Source organism: Dendrobates tinctorius, unplaced genomic scaffold, assembly GCF_039654945.1.
Source record: "Dendrobates tinctorius isolate UK_male_01 unplaced genomic scaffold, ASM3965494v1 ptg000075l, whole genome shotgun sequence".
Taxonomy (NCBI): Eukaryota; Metazoa; Chordata; class Amphibia; order Anura; family Dendrobatidae; genus Dendrobates; species Dendrobates tinctorius.
In genome coordinates this window covers 55,050,127-55,071,456 of record NW_027361743.1, presented here as the reverse complement: position 1 = coordinate 55,071,456, position 21,330 = coordinate 55,050,127, and the positions used below count along the sequence as shown (strand labels likewise).

Genomic DNA, 21,330 nt, shown 5'->3' with positions numbered 1-21,330 from the left:
CTGTCTTCTCTAAAGGTACTGTCACACTTAGCGATGTACCAGCGATCCCGACCAGCGATATGACGCGGTCAGGATCGCTGGTACATCGCTAAGTGGTCGCTAGTGAGCTGCCACATAGGCAGATCTCACCAGCGACATCACTGGGGACGGGGATCGCTACTTACCTGTCACACCAGGCGATCCTGCGTCCTCCCGCCCGGCTCCACGCATCGCTCGTCCTCACAGCAGGAAGCGCCACAGGAAGCTGACGACGAGAAACAGTCCTGAACGTTTTCGCGCGATCAGCGATGGACAGCGGGGGAGCCGGTCGCTGGTAAGTATCACACACAGAGATATCGCTAGCAATATCGCTATAACGTCACTAGTTATAGCAATATTGCTAGCGATATCTCTTAGTGTGACAGGCCCTTAAAAGGCCAAAGAATGATTTTACCTGATAGGCAGATTTTGTAGCATCAACAATGACCAGGTTAAGTATATGCGCATAACACCAAGTAAACACAGAGTTGCATGACATGGTCTTTATGTGGGCCTGTACACCATTGTAGCATCCACTCATATTAGCAGCTCCATCAAAAGAACAACCAACAATATTGGTAACACTCAAAGAAAACTTATCTAATTGTTCTTTCATTCCTGAGAAAAGATCTTGCCCAGTTGTGCTACTGACATTAATTAGAGAAAAGAGTCTTTCATGTACCGTCCTGTCCTTCACATAACGCAAAATTATGCTGCACTGTTCTTGAACAGAAACATCTTGTGTGCTGTCCATTTCCACACTGAACTTAACAGCATTTTTCACATCGAGACTTATTTGGTCTTTCACCATTTTTCCAATTATTACAATTAGACGGTTGACTGAAGTCTTACTTAAAAATGTCACCAAACCACCACGTCCTTTGCTATGTGGGTGTGCTTTTTTTTGTTTCTCACTAATTGCCACAACGTCATCTACATGTTTTTTCAGTATACTATCACACTTGCTAATAAGCAGTACTATCTCTAGAAAATTTCCATGATTTAGATCAGGATTTAGCAAAGAATGAGCAGCTTCTTCCTTTCCTCTGTACGCAAGGTTTAGTTTGGCTATGCAGAGTATAATGTCAATTACTCTTTTAACAACTGTTCTATTTTGTTGTATTTTTTCTTTGTTTTCATTGACTAAATTTATATTGATCATTGTTTCAATGTCTTTTTTTTTTTCAGCAGACAAATAGGCTGTTGCAGATGACTGATGTAGGATCGATTCCTCATGTTCCTTTATGCGATCATACACATGTGTTTTATCAACTACCCAGCCATTAATAAAATGGCTTCTTCTGTTGCTACAAAATGCCATGCAAGTAGAGCAAAATAACTTTTGACTTTGTGCACAGTAAGAAAGCCATTTTCTTTGAATGGCACTACCACCTGGTACAGCTCTGAAGTAAACTTTGTGTGCATGGAATGGCAATGTATGGGTTGCATCGGATGATGGTTGAATTGGATGTTTATTCATAAAGTGCAGCTTTGCAGTTAAACTGCTCATCTGATCTGGTGCTCTAAAAGCAATGCAAGTGTCAGACAATGAAGACACATCTGAGGATATGACATCATAGGCTGAAGCAGAACTCTCTGAATCGGAGTCACTTATTGGCTCACAAGTTTCATCTGTGCAATACTGTTCAACTGTAAGTAATGTGTAAGGTTCTTTTGCATCACATATTGCATCTACAGTAGTAGCTTCATCTGGCAATACCTCAGGTTGACTAGTAGCAACGTCCGAGGTTGAGGCTGTTTGCTGCACAAATGTTTCACTGGCAACACCTCTTGGTTGCCATAACCTCTGCTGTCCTGGTGCTGAACTGGCTTTGGCTAGCCCCTTTCTTGATGTCTCCTGTCTCTTTATTGCACCAGATTTATATTTTTTTTTCCCCACCCTCTTAATAATAATAATAATAATAAATTTTATTTTTATAGCGCCGACATATTCCGCAGCACTTTACATTTCAGAGGGGATTTGTACAGACAATAGACATTACAGCATAACAATAATCACATACAGTAGATTATAACAAATACCAAGAGGAGTGAGGGCCCTGCTCGCAAGCTTACAGTCTATGAGGAAAGAGGTAGACACGAAAGGTGGGTGGTAACAGTTGCCCTGATTGTATGGACCAGCCATAATGTTAAGTGTGTAACAGTACAGACACAGAGGGCTAATGGATGCATAAAGCATGTGGGAACATGATGCTGGGAACCTGGTTATGGTAAAATTTTTGGCTCTGCCACACAGGGATAGGTTAGGTTAATGTGTTGAGGCGATAGGCCAGTCTGAATAAATGCGTTTTCAGGACACGCTTAAAATTGTGGGGACTGGGGACTAATCGTATTGACCTGGGAAGTGCAGGTCTCTTCTTCTGCCTTGTCTTTTGAATCAGAATTTCTTTTAGAAGACATTGCGCTGTCTTCTTCCTATTGACGAAAAGGTAATGTAAGTTATAACTAATTAGTGGATTCTCACGAATAAAATCAGTTTCCCACCACGGCAGGATCAGGTCCGGGGCTGTCCGATGTCAACCTGACACCTCGGACCCGATTTTCACACAATACAGACCTATGGTGCCAGACAGGACTGGATGGCAGTTATTTGCCATCCGGTTTTGTCCCTGTCCGGCATCATCAGGCTGCAAACGATTTTTGCCCCGGACACAAAAATGGAGCTTGCAGCATTTTTGTGTCTGGGCCGAAAAATTAAAGCAAACTGGACCCTGCCGTATTCTTACGGGTCGACAGCGATCCGGCGCCCCTCAACATGGGATTCTATGGGGCGACCGATCTGACAGAGAATCTGTCATGTTCCCAGACTCCGGCTGCTGCAGTTCAGCGTGAGCTCTGCTGAACTTTAGCACTGGGGAGCTGTCTCATGTGAAGAGGTTTAGCACCATTTCAGCAGGGGACAGCTTCCTCAGCTGCGTTCTGTAGAATCCGGCTACAAACAGGACTGGAGGGCATAATAACCCTCTGGTTCTATTTGTCTGGAGCTGTCAGGCTCTGTCCAGCGCCTCCTGCAAAGCACCGGACACAGCCTTACAGGGCAAAAAACGTGGTATGAAACCGGCCTAAGTACAATCTTAGCATACGAGCCTATGCACTTGTACTTCATAAAGCCATGTCAAACTTATATTGTAGCATATAGAATCAGTATAGATACACAATATTCAGCCAAACATACTCCAGCTGCCACAAAATAGAGACTTTGCATTTGCTTCTAAAAAAGAATACTATATCAATAGGGAGAACTGTCAGCTTAGGCCTCTTTCACACTTCAGTTTTTTGCATCAGTTCAAATCCGCCAAAAAGTCAGACAAGCGGATCCGTTCTTAACTGATGTGAACGGATGGCACAGGATCCGTTTTTAGACGGATTCTGAAAATGAGGAAATTTAAAGGAAACGCTGGCCAGGAAGGGGGGGGGGGAAGAGAGAGAGAGAGAGAGAGAGAGAGAGAGATTGATTTTTTTTGTCCGGGACCCAGAAAGAATTTCGGGTTAAATCAGTGTCTGGAGGATCCGCCAGAGAAAAAAACGTTACAAGCTCCGTTTTGAAATCTTTGAGGATGGTGACGGACAGCAACTTTTGGCGGATCCTCAAAAAAAACGGATGCAACGGACCGCAATCCGTCACAATCCGCCATTAATGCAAGTCAATGGGGAAAAAAAACGGATCCTCAAAAAAAAATTGAGGATCCGTTTTTTGCAAAACCTGGCGGATTGTGACTAATTGTAAAAAACTGAAGTGTGAAAGAGGCCTTAAATGTATGGTGTGTGAGGTGAGTCTTTACAGAATCATAGAGGAGAGCCAACACATCCTCTATATACACACCACACAAGACACATCCTCTATATATTACACCACACAGAAATGCTGACATATCATCTTGTTTTAAATAGCACTTTAGGGAATTTTTTTATTTAACCACCAGAGCGGTATCACTAATTTAGATTACGGTATGTGTGTGTGTAGTAAAATACCGGTGGGTGGCTATAGTCTACTGCTTCTGTCAACAAAAAGAGGAAAAGCAAATGACACAGTGGCAGAAGACAATGACTGCCTGCTATGTATTTTATTACACACTGGGAACTTACATTAATCCCTTCATGATCCGGGTATTTTTCGTTTTTCATTTACGTTTTTTTGCTCCTCGGCTTCCAAGAACCATAACCTTTTTATTTTTCTGTCAATATAGACCAGAGGTCCCCAATGTCAGTCCTCGAGGGCTGAACCAGTGCAGGTTTTCAGGATTTCCTTACTATTGCACAGGGATTGGAATCATTACCTAATGTGCAATACTAAGGAGATCCTGAAAACCTGCACTGGTTTGGCCCTCGAGGAATGACATCGGGGACCTCTGATATAGATATATGAGGGCTTTTTTTTTGCGGGACGAGTTGTACTTTCAGGTGCAATCATTTATTTTACCATATAATGTACAGGGAAATGGCACCAAAAATTCCAAGTACAGTAAAATTGCAAAAAAAGTGCTATTACATGTTTGTTTATTAGGTTTTTTAGACGTCATGTTCACTATAAGGTGTGACGTAATGGTGTGATGCCTTAGGTCGGTACGAGTTTTTAGATACCGAACATGTATACCTTTACTGGTATCTAAGTGTTTCAAACAAATTCACAAGTTAGAAAAGAAATACCTTTTTTTGTGCCATGTTCTGCGACCCGTAGCGTTCTCATTTTTAGAGATCTGGGGCTGTGTGATGGCTTATTATTTGCGTCTTGAGCTGACGTTTTTAATGATATAATGTTTGGGTGGATGCACTGTTTTGATCGCCTGTTATTGCATTTTAAAGCCATGTTGCAGTGGACCACAAAATAATAATTTTGTAATTTGGACCGATTTTCAGTTACGCAGTTTACGGCTATCATTAATTGATTTCATATCTTGATAGTTTAGGCGATTCTGAATGTGGCGATACCAAACATGTATTTTTTTGTATACTTTTATTGTCAATGGGGGAAAAGGGAGAGATTGTTACTTTTTTTTTTTACGATTGTAATAACTATTAATGAATTTTTAACTTTTACACACCCCCATAGAGAGGCACAGGAATCCACTGTCCGATTACTTCTGAAAGATACTGATGAGTTGCAGCACAACGGTATCTGTCAGAATTGCGCAGTGAGTAGTTTTCAGCGACTGACAACCACTCACTGGAAGTGCTCCGTTACAGCTTCCAACATCAAGCCAGTCCCCCAGGCTATCACATGACCGTTGGAGATCTTGCGATGCTATCGCGGGATCTCCAGTACCGGCGAAGAACAGCACATTCCCTGCCGCGGCTGCTTTGGGTCCTGCTGGCAGTAAATCACAGCAGGATCAAAAGGGTTAACAGCAGCGATTGGATTCCGGATCCGATCGGTGCTGTAAGCCTGACATCTCAGCTGATGAGATCAGCTGAGATGTGGAATGTTTGATGTGAGCTCCGCGCCGGAGCTCACATCAAACCCTGGTAACCGGCCCATGACATAGTACATCATGGGTCAGGTAGTGGTTAATAATAACACAGAGTGATATTTTAAAGAGAACTTATTTCTGACACTATTGCAATTTGCCAAAATAATGTGATGCTTTAATGTACAAAGCTAATTAAAAGTCCAGTGTCATTTACATAAACTATAGTATTGCAGGACTTCCATATATGTATGCACAGAGGCAGCACAGGAGTCCATGCTCCTATAAGTCTCCTTACAAATCTTAAGGTTAACAATTTACAAAATACTCAATGTGTAAACATGGCCGTACAAATGATGATTACTGGCTTCCTACAGAAAACCTCTGTAAGGCTACGGTCACACATACTGTTTTAGGACCTTTTCAGGGGTCCCTCCGGTTCTCAGCATTCCGGTTTCACAAACCGGAGTCCGGTTCCGACGTCCAGTTTTAGGAAAAGACCTGTCATAGTCCCCTATGCTTTGATCTATGAGCGGCCACACATACAGCGCTTTTGCAACCGCTTTTCAACGGTGCACCGTTTAAAAGCAAACCACAAAGCGCTGTATGTGTGGCCGCAGGGAGCTGACAGCATGGGGGCAGATGGTACCATGTTTGAAGGAACCAGACACCAGAACCAGACTCCGGTTTCAGAATACCGGAGTCCAGAAAATCTGAGGAAGCCGGAAAACTCCCAAAAGCGGTATGTGTGACCCTAGCCTGAGTGCATCTCTGCTGCTGTGTAGTAGTCACAACACAGGGAAAGGTGAAACAAAGTATTCAATATGTATTGCAAATAAAGAATGTTCCCATTCTTAATATCCGAAAAAACAAATGACTGACAACAATTCACTATACCCAGACTAATAATACCACATAGAAGGGAGAAATACCGCCACACCATGACCAGAACACATATAGTGATCAAATACGGTGCTACCAAGTACAACAAGGTATATACACTAAAACAAGTAATGCAGACCGACACTGGTGTCTCAGGTTACAGCAACACTTCAAACAGCATGGCATATATACAGATCCCCAGGGTGTCTTCGCTCTAAAGCACAACTGATAAGTCCATACAAAAGCAGAAAAGAGTGGCACTCATCGGGTTTCTTGCAAGCATTGGGGTCTTTATTGGAGACAGTGGCTGTATATTGTGCAGGGAGGGGGTCACCGTGAGGACGACGATAGCGTTTCGGACGTAGTGCCCTTCGGCTGGTCCTGGCACCAGCCGAAGGGCACTATGCCCGAAACGGTATCGTCGTCCGCCTGGTGACCCCCTCCCTGCACAATATACAGCCACTGTCTCTAATAAAGACCCCAATGCTTGCAAGAAACCCGGTGAGTGCAAGAAACCCGGTGAGTGCCACTCTTTTCTGCTTTTGTATGTAACAACAAGGTATATATACTGCCACATCATGAGAAAACCACATATTACCACAACATGACTGTCCGAATAATACCACATACAAGGGACGAATACCGACAAGCCATGACCAGAGCACAACATGGCACCAGATTGTGACCGATAGTGAAAATTTAAAAAAGCTCTGTATATAGAGTCAGGGTACAGATAATGTAGAGATTACCAGTAACATTATACACAGGAGCTCTGTATATAGTGTCAGTGTACAGGTAATTTAGTTATCAGCAGTGACATTATACACAGGAGCTCTGTATATAGTGTCAGTGTGCGTGTATAGGTAATACACAAACTCACCAGTGATGTCTCTAGGTGAAATTCTTTATCTGTCGCAGACCGATATCGTGTCTTCTTTGCAGGACTTATCTCTACAGAAAATAACATAGTGAGCTATAACCGATCACTTCCAGAGAACAATCCACACTTTTCCCAAGATTTTTACACTACATAAAAGGACAAAAAAAGCGACATAGTGCCGCAATACACAGTAACAGTGCTCCAGTGTCATTCTGTGCCTGCTCATCTCTGTCAGCAGACATATTTGTGTAATGACAAAGATGTAGCAGACCTGAAGACAGAAGATCTGTGGATTACGTCGAAGCAAGGATTTTTTTTTTTTTTGAAGATGGAGTCCCTAAATGTGTTTTGTGTTGGATTTTTATTAAACATTTATATTCTCTGGGTTGTTTTTTTTTTTCCTGTGTACTATAAAATCATAGTGACCATGTCTAGTTTGGCGTGACACTATGAATTTCAGGCTTAGTACCAGCTGATAATACAATGCTGGTACTAACCCCGTTATTACCAAGCGTGCCGCACCCACCAGGGCCGCTGGAAGAGCCGAAGAAAGCCCCTTGACATGGTACTATGATGAAGGCACCATTTTCAGGGGTGGCTGTGGGCTATGATTTTCAGCATTGGGGGGCCAAGAACACTTGGGCTTTAGCATGCTGAGAATCCCAGCCCCCAGTTGCCTTGCTTTATCTGGCTGGCAATCACCATATTTTGATCGCCAGCCAGGTAAAACCAGGCAGCTGCGGGCTGGGATTCTCAGCATGGTAAGGCCCAAGCATTTTGGGCCCCCCACGCTGAAAACGGCAGCCTGCAGCCCCCTGGAATTGGCGCATTCATCGTAACGCCATTTCCAGGCGCTTTATCCGGCTCTTCCTGTGGCCTTGGTGGGGGGTGGCACCCTGGGTAATAATGGGGTTGTACCAGCTTTGTATTATCAGCTGATACTAAGCCTGAAAATCATGGCGTCACGCCAAACTAGACATAGCCACCATGAATTTCTAGTAAACAGGAAAAAAAAACAACCCAGAGAAAATAAATGTTTACTAAAAATCAAACACAAAAGACATTTAGGGACTCCATCTTTACTAAAAAAAAATCCTCGCTCCGACGTAATCCACCGATCTTCCGTGTTGAGCTCTGCTACATCTTTGCCATCGGACAAATATGTCTACTGACAGATGAGCAGGCACAGAATAACACTAGAACACAGCTGTGAGAGAAGCGGTCACTGTACAGCTGGGCTCCAGCCGCCAACCGTTTTCCAGTGCATTGAAAATAACACATACCGTATATACTCGAGTATAAGCCAAGTTTTTCAGCACAAAAATTGTGCTGAAAAGTGCCCCTCTCGGCTTATACTCGAGTCACTATGGTATACAGCCCCCCAGCAGTGGAATACAGCCCCCCTGCTGGCACACCGCCCTCATCCCTGTACAGAGGCCCCCCCACCGCAGCAGCACTGATCTCACCCTCCGACGTCTTCTTGCATCCACCGGGGGTCCTCGGTCCTCCGTACTCGCTGTATTGCCGGCTCTAATAATGTGACCGCGGGCGCAGCAGCGATGACGTCATGCTGCTGTGCCGCCCACAGCAATAGAAGCGGCAATACAGCGAGGACAGAGGACCCCCGGTGGCTGCAAGAAGACGTCGGAGGGTGAGATCAGTGCTGCTTCGGCGGGGGGGGAGGGGGCCTCTATACAGGGATGGGGGGCGGCACGGTGTGCCAGCAGGGGAGTGCTGTATTCCACTGCTGGTGCCTGCTGTATACCACTGCTGGGGCCTGATGTATACCACTGCTGGGGCCTGCTGTATACCAGTGATGGGCACTATATACCAGTTATGGCCGCTGTACCGGGATGGGGGGCTATATAACAGGAGGGCGGTCTGCTGTATTTCTTACCCTAGGCTTATACTCGAGTCAATAAGTTTCCCTAGTTTTGGAGGGTAAAATTAGGGGCCTCCGCTATACTCGGGTCAGCTTATACTCGAGTATATGCGGTACTTTCAAATGCATGCCTATTTTTGCAAGTGTTAGTATGCGTTTTTGCAATACAAGTGTACGGTACATTGCGTTTATGCTTATTTACAACCGATTCGTTGTAACGCACAGCTTAAACGCAATCTTAACCCAGCCTAACAGCAGCGAGGTGGGGAGATGGAGCTGTGGAGAATCAACTGGTGGTACTATCATGCCCATTGCCCAGTATGTCCTCCCAGCCTTTGTGGCACTATTATGCCCATTGCTCAGTATGTACTGCCACTGCCAGCCTCTGTGGTACTATCTTGTTAGTACTACCACCAGTGGCTGTCAGGACATGCTGGGTGGGCATGGTAGTACCACAGACGCTGGCAGGACATACTGGGCAATGGGCATGCATGATAGTACCACCAGAGGCTGGCATGACATGCTGGCCAATAGGCATGATAATCATGCCCATTGAGCAGTAGTATGCCCTGCCAGCCTCAGCCAAGGGTCCCAGCCCAGGCAATTACCTCCTCATCCTTCCTGCTGCTGGCTGTGAGTCATGTACAGTGTAGCATGAAGTTTGAACGCCACACTAAGGAGATGCTGCTTCTACTACTGCCAAGTGGAGGCGAGGGCCACAAGAGATTACAGGGGCCCCATTAGGGACGGACATGGGTCCCTATCAGGGGTGTACATAGAGATCATGGCCGGGGCCCACTCAGGGGCATGCATAGAGATTACGGGGCCCAGTCAGTGGCGTACATAGAGATCATGGGGCCCAGGCAGGGATTGTACATAGAGATCATGGGGCCCAGTCAGGGATCCTACATAGAGATCATGGTGCCCTGTGAAGTGAGGATCTCACTGCCCCAGTATGGTGTCCTCAGGGAGCTCCCACAGTGTTTGCTTCATACTAAGGCCTGTAATGCCCTGTGGGAGCTGGGAGCTGCCTGATGGCACACCATAATGGGGGCAGTAGTAGAAGCAGCATCTCCAGTGTGGCATTCACATCACATTACATGCTGCACTACAGGCCCCCAGCCAGCAGGACAGAAGGAATGGTGGAGGCTGGAGCACTGTCTTGGACCCCTGGCCCCAGGCTGGTGACTGAGGAGCCTATCTTTTATGGCAAAACAGATGGGCGGCCCATCTGTTCTGCCATAAAAGATGGGCTCCTCAGTCACCAGCCTGGGGCCTGCTGTATACCACTGCTGGGGCCTGCTGTATGCCACTGTTGGGGCCCGCTGTATGCCACTGCTGGGGCCCGCTGTATGCCACTGCTGGGGCCCGCTGTATGCCACTGCTGGGGCCCGCTGTATGCCACTGCTGGGGCCCGCTGTATGCCACTGCTGGGGCCCGCTGCATGCCACTGCTGGGGCCTGCTCATGGGCCCCCTCAGTCACCACTGCACTACAGGCCCCCAGCCAGCAGGACAGAAGGAATGTGGGGGCTGGAGCACTGTCTGGGACCCTGACCCTGGCCCCAGGCTGGTGAGGTGACTGAGAGGAGCCCATCATTTATGGCACTGGCAGAACAGATCATGGGCCCCCTCAGTCACTCACCACACTCAGTCACCACCAGCACCAACACCCTCCCCCAATCCCCCCCCCCCCCGCTCACCCTTCACCCGGCCCCCCGCCTTCCATACTCATCAATCATGCTGCCATGGTTTTTCTCCTTCAGGCAGCCAGGTTCTTCCTCCGCAGTGCGACACAGCGAGCGCCAGCACCCGCGGCACAGGAAGCAGGAAGCAGACAGTCATGACTCATCATCGCCGCCGAAACTGTCTCCTCCTGCGCGCATGTGCCGGGCAAGGCAGTGTCGCGCTGCGCAGAGGAGACTCAGAGCTCCCGGCAGCAGCAGCACTGTGCGGAAGCCGCTGCAAAGAGGGGGAACAGAACATGATCACATTCCCTGTGTGCTGTGTCACTGACTCACTGATCATATCGGCAGTGCGCCGATGTGAGACAGTGTGTACTGTCATTACCGGACGGGGGCCCCAGGGGAGGTAGGGGATGGGGCTTCGGGGGCGTGGCCAACAATGGTCGGGGCCCACCGGGGATTTCCCCGATCTACCGGTGGGCCAGTCCGCCCCTGGTGCCCATCAATGCAGCCTGATCAGTGGCCATCAGCGCAGCCTGATCAGTGCACATCAATGCAGCCTCACCAGTGCCCATATTGGTGGAACTCCACTTTTACCTCAGGCTCAGACTGGTGTGGTGCAAGAATCCCCAATAGGCAACATTGGTCCCTAAAAGGCAGGTAAATGTCCCCAATAGGCAGCACAGGTTCCCAATAGACAGGTAAATGTCCCCAATAGGCAGCATAGGTCCCCAATAGGCAGGTAAATGTCCCCAATAGGCAGCACAGGTCCCCAATAGGCAGGTAAATGTCCCCAATAGGCAGCAAAGGTCCCCAATAGGCAGGTAAATGTCCCCAATAGGCAGCACAGGTCCCCAATAGGCAGGTAAATGTCCCCAATAGGCAGCACAGGTCCCCAATAGGCAGGTAAATGTCCCCAATAGGCAGCACAGGTCCCCATTAGGCAGCACAGGTCCCCAATAGGCAGGTAAATGTCCCCATTAGGCAGCACAGGTCCCCATTAGGCAGCACAGGTCCCCATTAGGCAGGTAAATGTCCCCAATATGCAGCACAGGTCCCCATTAGGCAGCACAGGTCCCCAATTAGGCAGGTAAATGTCTCCATTAGGCAGCACAAGTCCCCAATAGGCAGGTAGATGTCCCCATTAGGCAGGTAAATGTCCCCAATAGGCAGGTAAATGTCTCCAGTAGGCAGCACAGGTCCCCATTAGGCAGCACAGGTCCCCAATAGGCAGGTAAATGTCCCCATTAGGCAGCACAGGTCCTCAATAGGCAGGTAAATGTCCCTAATTGGCAGCACAGTCCCCATTATGCAGCACAGGTCCCCAATAGGCAGCACAGTCCCCATTAGGCAGCACAGGTCCCCATTAGGCAGGTAAATGTCCCCATTAGGCAGTACAGGTCCCCATTAGGCAGCACAAGTCTCGAATAGGCAGGTAGATGTCCCCATTAGGCAGATAAATGTCCCCAATAGGCAGCACAGGTCCCCAATAGGCAGCACAGGTCCCCAATAGGCAGGTAAATGTCCCCAATAGGCAGCACAGGTCCCCAATAGGCAGGTAAATGTCCCCAATAGTCAGGTAAATGTCCCCATTAGGCAGCACAAGTCGCCAATAGGCAGGTAGATGTCCCCATTAGGCAGATAAATGTCCCCAATAGGCAGGTAAATGTCTCCAATAGGCAGCACAGGTCCCCCTTAGGCAGCACAGGTCCCCAATAGGCAGGTAAATGTCCCCAATAGGCAGCACAGTCCCTATTAGGCAGGACAGGTCCCCATTAGGCAGGTAAATGTCCCCTTTAGGCAGCACAGGTCCCCATTAGGCAGCACAGGTCCCCAATAGGCAGGTAAATGTCCCCATTAGGCAGCACAGGTCCCCATTAGGCAGCACAGGTCCCCAATAGGCAGGTAAATGTCCCCAATATGCAGCACAGGTCCCCATTAGGCAGCACATGTCCCCATTAGGCAGGTAAATGTCCCCTTTAGGCAGCACAGGTCCCCATTAGGCAGCACAGGTCCCCAATAGGCAGGTAAATGTCCCCAATATGCAGCACAGGTCCCCATTAGGCAGCACAGGTCCCCAATTAGGCAGGTAAATGTCCCCAATAGGCAGGTAAATGTCCCCAATAGGCAGCACAAGTCCCCAATAGGCAGGTAAATGTCCCCATTAGGCAGCACAGGTCCCCAATAGGCAGGTAAATGTCCCCATTAGGCAGCACAGGTCCCCATTAGGCAGCACAGGTCCCCAATAGGCAGCACAGGTCCCCAATTGGCAGGTAAATGTCCCCATTAGGCAGAACAGGTCCCCAATAGGCAGCACAGTCCCCATTAGGCAGCACAGTCCCCATTAGGCAGCACAGGTCCCCATTAGGCAGGTAAATGTCCCCATTAGGCAGCACAAGTCCCCATTAGGCAGCACAGGTCCCCAATAGGCAGGTAAATGTCCCCATTAGGCAGCACAGGTCCCCATTAGGCAGCACAGGTCCCCAATAGGCAGGTAAATGTCCCCATTAGGCAGCACAGGTCCCCAATAGGCAGGTAAATGTCCCCATTAGGCAGATAAATGTCCCCATTAGGCAGCACAGGTCCCCAATAGGCAGCACAGGTCCCCAATTGGCAGGTAAATGTCCCCATTAGGCAGCACATGTCCCCATTAGGCAGCACATGTCCCCATTAGGCAGCACAGGTCCCCAATAGGCAGGTAAATGTCCCCATTAGGCAGCACAGGTCCCCATTAGGCAGGTAAATGTCCCCAGTAGGCAGATAAATGTCCCCAGTAGGCAGCACAGGTCCCCATTAGGCAGCACATGTCCCCATTAGACAGGTAAATGACCCCAACAGGACCCGGCGTTAAAAAAAAAAAAATTCCTCACCTATGTCCCCCGCTGCTCTGAAGAGGCGCCCGCTCATCTCAGTCTTCTTCCTGCACAGGCACACAGGCAGCGTGACGTCATCAGGCCGTCTGTGTGCACTGTGCTCTGCTGCGTACGGAGGGCTGCGTAACGCCTTTCCTCGGCGCCTCGTCCTGCCCGCGATTACAGGGACCGCCGGCATTGAACTGCAGTGCAGTTCATAAGTTCAATGTCGGCCTGGCGGGGGGCCGGATAAAAGTCCTTGGCGGGCCGCAGTTTGAGGACCCCTGCTGTAGGGCATTCCTGGATACCACCGTCTTGAACTGCCGGCTGTGCTGCGGGGTGTACTCCATGGTCCACAGGGACCGCAGCAGTTTGGCCAGCTGATCGGTCACCTCCCCGCGGTCCGGGGTCCCCGGGCAGGGCAGGGGGCTCCCCAAGGCCTCGCTCTCCTTGGGGTATGTGCACACGGTGCAGATTCTGCTGCGGTTCCGCAGCATTTCTGCACATGCTGCGGATTTTTCTGCGTGGTTTTGCTGTGATTTACAATCCGCAGCATGTCAACTGTTTGGTGCAGAAACGCTGCAGTTTTACACCTCATCCATTATGAGGTGCAAAACCGCAGGGCAAAACCGCAGATAAACCGCAGGACTTTTGTCCTGCGGATTTACCAGCGGTTTTCTCTCCAAAATCAGCACACCAAAAAAACTACGTGTGCACATAGCCTTGTACTGCTCCAGCCCCAGGAATTCAGCGAACAGGTCGGTGTTGCTGAGGCACTGCAGCACGGCGTTCATGAAGCAGGTGTTCCCATGGTTCTTGAGGCCGGACAGGCCGGGCAGGTGGCTGGGGCTCGGGCAGGGGAGCGGCGGCAGCAGCAGGTGCGGAGACTCCGGGGCCTGCGGCCGGGGGCAGGCGGGGGAGCCGCTCTTGTCCCGGGTGGTGGTTGTGACAGCAGTAGCGGTGGCGGCGGCGGCATCCTCCTGCTCATTACTGAGGTGGGACAAGGCGCTGAGCATCCGCAGGAAGCGGCTCACTAACCCGCCGCACCGCCAGAACAGCTTCTTCCCCAAGGAGACCTTCTTCTCCTTCCCGCCACCGCCGGGGCAGCACCCGCCACCTGCGACATGAGAGCATTCCCCTCCTTTAAAGCCGCATTCTCAAGTTACTAAATTGCTTTAAATAATTAGACAGCAAGAAAATAAACACGTTTGCTATTGACTTGCTTTTTCTATTAGCTGTCATTCTCCTGGAATGAGAGCTTTTATTTTACAGAATGTACATGGGATATCATAGTGTGTATGAGGTGTACAGAGCAGAACTGCGTGTGTACGAGGTGTATGGAGCAAAGCCACATGTGTAGAAGGTTTACAGAGTGGAGCCATGTGTGTACAAGGTGTACAGAGCAGAGCCGCATGTGTACGAGGTTTACGGAGTGAAGCCATGTGTATACTGAGTGGAGCCGTGTGTGTGCAAGGTGTACGGAGCAGAGCCGTGTGTGTACGAGGCATAGAAAGCTGAACCGTGTGTGTATGAGGTGTGTGGAGCCATGCGTGTACAAGGTGTATGGTGGGGAGCATTCATACCTCCCAACCGTCCCGGATCCAGCGGGACAGTCCAGATTTTGAGAGTCTGCCCCACTGCCCCGGCCGGGAGCTTACTTTTCCCACGGACACAGGAGTACACGGCTCCGAGGAGCACTTTAAAATTTGCACGTGATGTTCCACCGGAAGTGACGTGCTAGGAGCTGACCGGAAAGGAGGTAATTTCAGGAGGAGACTGTGACAGAACCATGGAGGCACTTCAGGGAATGCTTCAGATCCATCACCGTGTCCTCCTCCTCCAGCGTGGACAGCGGGATCGCCTTGGACTCGGGGATGTCGGCCATGTGAGTGGACCATGATATGTCCTGCATCGGGAGGCTCAGGTGGGCATTACAATGGGAGCCAGGCTGCTACAGTATCTTCATAGAATCTTTCTTTCTCTCGCTCTGCTCTTTCTTTCTTTCTCTCTCTGTTCTTTCTTTCCCTGTAATCTTTCTTTTCTTTCTCTCTCTCCGTTCTCTTTCTTTCCCCTCTTCCTTTCTCTCTCTAATCTTTCTTTCTCTTGCTCTGTTCTTTCTTTTCTTTCTCTCTGTTCTTTCTTTCTCTCTGTTTTCTTTGTTTCCCCTCTTCCTTTCTCTGTTCTTTTTTTCACTCTGTTCTTTCTTTTTTTCCCCTCTTTCTTTCTCTCTCTAATCTTTCTTTCTCTCTCTGTTCTTTCTTTCTTTTTCTCTCTCTGTTCTTTCTTTGTTCTTTCTTTGTCTATAATGTAGCCCCCTTCATATGGTATAATACAGCCCCCCCAAAGAATATATTGTAGCCCCTTCAGAATATAATGCAGCCCCCCTTCATGGGGTATCATGCTGCCCTCCCTTATATGGGGTATGATGCTGCCCCCCCTCATGTGGGGTATCATGCTCCCCCCTCCTCATACGGGGTATATCATGCTGCCCCCTCATACGGATATCATGCTGTCCCCCCCCCATACGGGGTATCATAATCATGCAACCAGTACTCAATATATAAATTAAAAAAAAAACTATACTCACCTCTCCTCCTCGCTCCCACGCTGATTTCGGCGGTGACTCTGCTCCGATGTCAGGAGATGCGCTGCAGTCAGACCGGCACACAGTGGGGACGTAATATCAATATTGGTCGCTTTATATATAGATTATTTTTGGCAACAGCGCTGTCATCTGCTTAGGTTCTCTGGTTAGGGGCCCACTCAAAAGTTTCACCCCCCTGAACCAAAACTCTAGCTAAGCCTCTGCAGTGTAACCCGTCAATTTCTGTCTATAAATTTGCTGCTCACTCTCCTCCTTTTTCTCATCGGTACGCGATAGATGCTAATCCGCAAGTGCAGCTGACGGTGCCATATTAACCTCTTCCCTACACTGGACGTACTATTCCGTCCATGAGACCTGGGACCTAAGTCCCATGGACGGAATAGTACGTCACACACGTACTGACACCCTCCACTATGTGTCAGGGGCGGTCACGAACCGCCCCCGGCACATTAACCCCCGGCACACTGCGCTCAAACATGATCGCAGTGTACCGGGGGGCACAGGGAAGAATCGCGCAGGGATTCAGCTCCCTGCTCGCTTCCCTAAGACACTTGGAGCAGCGCGATGTGCTCACGCTGCTCCTAGGGTCTCCTCCCTGCAGACCCCGGATCCAATAAGTCTGCGGGGGCCTTCGGGGTCCTGCAGGGAGGCGGCTTCCTCAGTGCTTCTGCAGTGTAGCGCCTGTCAGATCGCTGATCTGATACAGTGCTGTGCAAAGTGTCAGATCAGCGATCTGACACTTTAATACATGTCCCAGGGGGGAAATTACAATAAAGTTAAAAAAATCAATAATTAATAAAAAAAATTACTCAATAAATTAAAAAAAATCCCCAATAAATGATTTTTTTTGTAAATAAAAACAACCAATAAAAGTATACATATTTAGTATCGCCGCATCCGTAACGACCCACCCTATAAAACTGTCCCGCTAGTTAACCCCTTTATTGAACCCCTTAAAAAAAAAACAAGGCAAAAACAATGCTTTATCATCTTACCACTGAACAAAAAGTGTAATAACATGCGATCAAAAAGACGAATACAAATAAACATGGTACCGCTGAAAACGTCATGTTGTCCTGCAAAAAAACGAGCTGCCATACAGCGTCATCAACGAAAAAAAAGAAAAGAAAAAATAAAAAGTTATAGCTAGCAGAATAAAGCGATGCAAAAATAATTATTTTTAATATAAAATTCTGTTTTATTGTATAAAAGCGCCAAAACATTAAAAAATTATATAAATTAGGTATCGCTGTAATCGTACTGACCTGAAGAATAAAACCGCTTTATCAATTTTCCCTCATGCGGAACGGTGTAAACACCCCCCCCCCCAAAGAAATTCATGAAATGCTGTTTTTTGTTCATTCTGCGTCGCAAAAATTGGAATAAAAAGCGACCAAAAAAGTCACATGCCCAAAAATGGTACCAATAAAATCGTCAACTCGTCCCGCAAAAAATAAGACCTCATTTGACTCTGTGGGTCAAAATATGGAAAAGTTATAGCTTTCAAAATGTGGTGATGCAAAAACTATTTTTACAATAAAAAGCGTCTTTTAGCGTGTGACAGCTGCCAAACATAAAAACCCACTATAAATAGTAAATCAAACCCCCCTTTATCACCCCCTTAGCTAGGGAAAAATAAAATAAAAAAAAATGTATTTATTTCCATTTTCCCATTAGGGCTAGGGCTGAGATTAGGGTTAGGGGTGTGTTGGAGTTAGGGCTGGAGTTAGAATTTGGGGGGTTTCCACTGTTTGGGCACATCAGGGGCTCTCCAAACGCAGCTTGGCATCTGATCTCAATTCCAGCCAATTCTGCGTTGAAAAAGTCAAACGATGCTCCTTCCCTTCCAAACTCTTCCATGCACCCAAACAGTGATTTACCCCCACATATGGGGTATCAGCCTACTCAGGACAAATTGCACAACAACTTTTGGGGTCCAATTTCTCCTGTTACCCTGGGGAAAATAAAAAATTGGGGGCAAAAATATCATTTTTGTGGAAAAAATGATTTTTTTATTTTTATGGCTCTATTTTATAAACTTCTGTGAAGCATTTGGGGGTTCAAAGTGCCCACCACACATCTAGATAAGTTCCCTGGGGGATCTAGTTTCCAAAATGGGGTCACTTGTGGGGGGTTTCCACAGTTTAGGCACATCAGGGGTTCTCCAAACACGACATGACACCCGCAGACCATTCCATCAAAGTCTACATTCCAAAACGTCACTACTTCCCTTCTGAGCCCCGACGTGTGCCCATACAGTAGTTTTCTCCCACATATAGGGTACCAGCTTACTCAGAACAAATTGGACAACAATTGGTGTCCAATTTCTCATGTTACCCTTGGGAAAATAAAAAATTGGGGACTAAAAGATCATGTTTGTGGAAAAAATATGATTTTTTTACTTTCACGCCCGGGCGTTATAAACTTCTGTCAAGCACTTGGGGGTTCAAAGTGCTCACCACGCATCTAGATAAGTTCCTTGGGGGGGTCTAGTTTCAAAATGGGGTCACTTGTGGGGGGTTTTCACTGTTTAGGCAGATCAGGGGCTCTCCAAATGCAGCATGGCGCCCGATCTCAATTCCAGCCAATTTTGCATCAAATGACTCTCCTTCCCTTCCGAGCTCTGCCATGCGCCCAAGCAGTGGTTTACCTCCACATATGGGGTATCAACGTATTCAGGACAAATTGCACAATAACTTTTGGGGTCCTGTTTCCCTTGGGAAAATAAAAATTGGGGGTGAAAAGATCATTTTTTGTGGAAAAAATATGATTTTTTAATTATATGGCAGCCAATTCTGCGTTGAAAAAGTCAAACGGCGCTCCTTCCCTTCCGAGCTCTTCCATGCGCCGAAACAGTGGTTCCCCCCACAAATCAGGTATCGGCGTACTCAGGACAAATTGCACAATGACTTTTGCAGTCCAATTTCTCCTGTTACCCTTGGTAAAATAAAAAAAATTGGACCTGAAGTAATTTTTTTGTGAAAAAAACTTATGTTCATTTTTTTTAAACATTCAAAAAATTCCTGTGAAGCACCTGAAGGGTTAATGAACTTCTTGAATGTGGTTTTGTGTAGCGTCAGGGGTGAAGTTTTTAGAATGGTGTCACTTTTGGGTATTTTCTATCATATAGACCCCTCAAAGTGACTTCAAATGTGATGTGGTCCCTAAAAAAAAATGAGTGTTGTAAAAATGAGAAATCGCTGGTCAACTTTTAACCCTTATAACTTCCTAACAAAAAAAAATTTTGGTTCCAAAATTGTGCTGATGTAAAGTAAACATGTGGGAAATGTTACTTATTAAGTTTTTTTGTGTGCCATATCTCTGTGATTTAAGGGCATAAAATTTAAAAGTTGGAAAACTGCCAAATTTCCTTTTTTTCACACATAAACGCAAGTTATATCATTGAAATTTTACCACTCACACGAAGTACAATATGTCATGAGAAAACGATGTCAGAATCACTGGGATCCATGGAAGCATTCCAGAGTTATTACCTCATAAAGGGACAGTGGTCAGAATTGTAAAAATTGGCCCAGTCATTAATGTAGAAAAAAAACCATTGGGGTGAAAAGGGGTTAAGATTCGCTGTGCCATTACAGCCTCCAAAATAAATTAAAAACAAGACTGTATAAAATGCAAAATGTACCTGAAGCGTTTCTGAATCGCTCCCGTGGTGCCAGAAAGGGCGAGCGCAGATAAAGGCTGACCAGGTCCGAACATGGACATATCAGGTCTAACCTCCACACTGCCAAACCAGCAACCACAGATGAAGGGTGAAACAGGTGCACAATCAAATAGAGCCTGGGGCAGGGTAGGGCTGCTGTTTGTGTTTACAGCAGCCAAGATTAATCACAAAAAAGACAGAAAAATTGGCGTACATAACCCAGCGTGCACAGCAAACTGTGGTGGTCAGTCAATATCGAATAAAAAAGAGGGAGAAGCCAGCGCTGCCTATGGTCAAAACGCAATATATAAAGTGTATTTTGCATTTATTATAGTCTTGCTTTTAATACATTTAGGAGGCCGAAATGGCACAGCAAATATAAAAAGCGTAGAGTAGGTCTGCCCCATATGAGAATGACTTGGCGAGGTGGCTCAAAGAATTGATCAATTGTTTGCTAAATGTTTCATTTTAAAGTACAGTTAGAAATTATGTATTGCATTCTGACCATAGGCAGCGCTGGCTTCTCCCCCCTTTTTTTTCTTGATATTGGTCTGTGGCTGACCACCACAGTTTGCCGTGCGCTCTGGGTTATGCACGCCATTCTTTCTGTCTTTATTGTGATTGATCTAGGCTGCTGTACACACACACGCTACTACTGCTAGTTGTGCGGGATAGGATCAGGAGTCTGCAATCCTCTTAGTTACCAACCTCTCTGGTCTTCTGGTGGCTTAGCCTGTTCTTGCCATCCTCCTCGGTAACCCATTCATAACAAAATCACCAGCCTAACCGCAGACTAAGGTACTCAAGAGAAGGAAAGAATTGTAAAGAGAAAAAAAAAAAAGGGTCAGAAATTTTTTTTTATATGTATATATATTTTTTCCTCTTTTTCTCTGGGGCCGTAGGAGTATTTTTTTTTTCTTTAATGGAGACTATGCAATTGTCCGATTGTGTTGAGCAACTCGCTGCTGAAGTGCGGGGAATTTCTGCCTATCTTGCTCAATCATCTGCTGTAGAACCAAAGATCCCTACTCCTGATGTGTTTTCTGGGGATCGGTCTAAATTTCTGAATTTTAAGAATAATTGTTAATTATTTCTTGCCTTGAAGCCTAACTCATCAGGGAGCTCTGTGCAGCAGGTTAAAATTGTCATCTCACTGCTGGGCGGCGATCCCCAGGATTGGTCTTTTTCTCTGACACCTGGAGATCCTATTCTGGCTAATGTGGATGCGTTTTTTCAGGCCCTGGGGTTGTTGTATGATGAACCTAATACTATTGATCAAGCTGAGAAGACCTTATTGGCATTGAACCAGGGTCAGGATGCTGCGGAGTTATACTGCCAGAAGTTCCGAAAGTAGGCGGTCCTTACTAAATGGAATGATGATGCCCTAGCAGCTCTCTTTCGGAAAGGTCTGGCAGAAACCATAAAAGATGTTATGGAG

General features: G+C 47.1%; 1 pseudogene; it reads right to left on the bottom strand.

Annotated features, from left to right (window-relative positions):
• LOC141096600 (ubiquitin carboxyl-terminal hydrolase 31-like) overlaps positions 1 to 21,330 on the bottom strand; it is a 98,534-nt pseudogene that overhangs the window by 5,738 nt on the left and 71,466 nt on the right.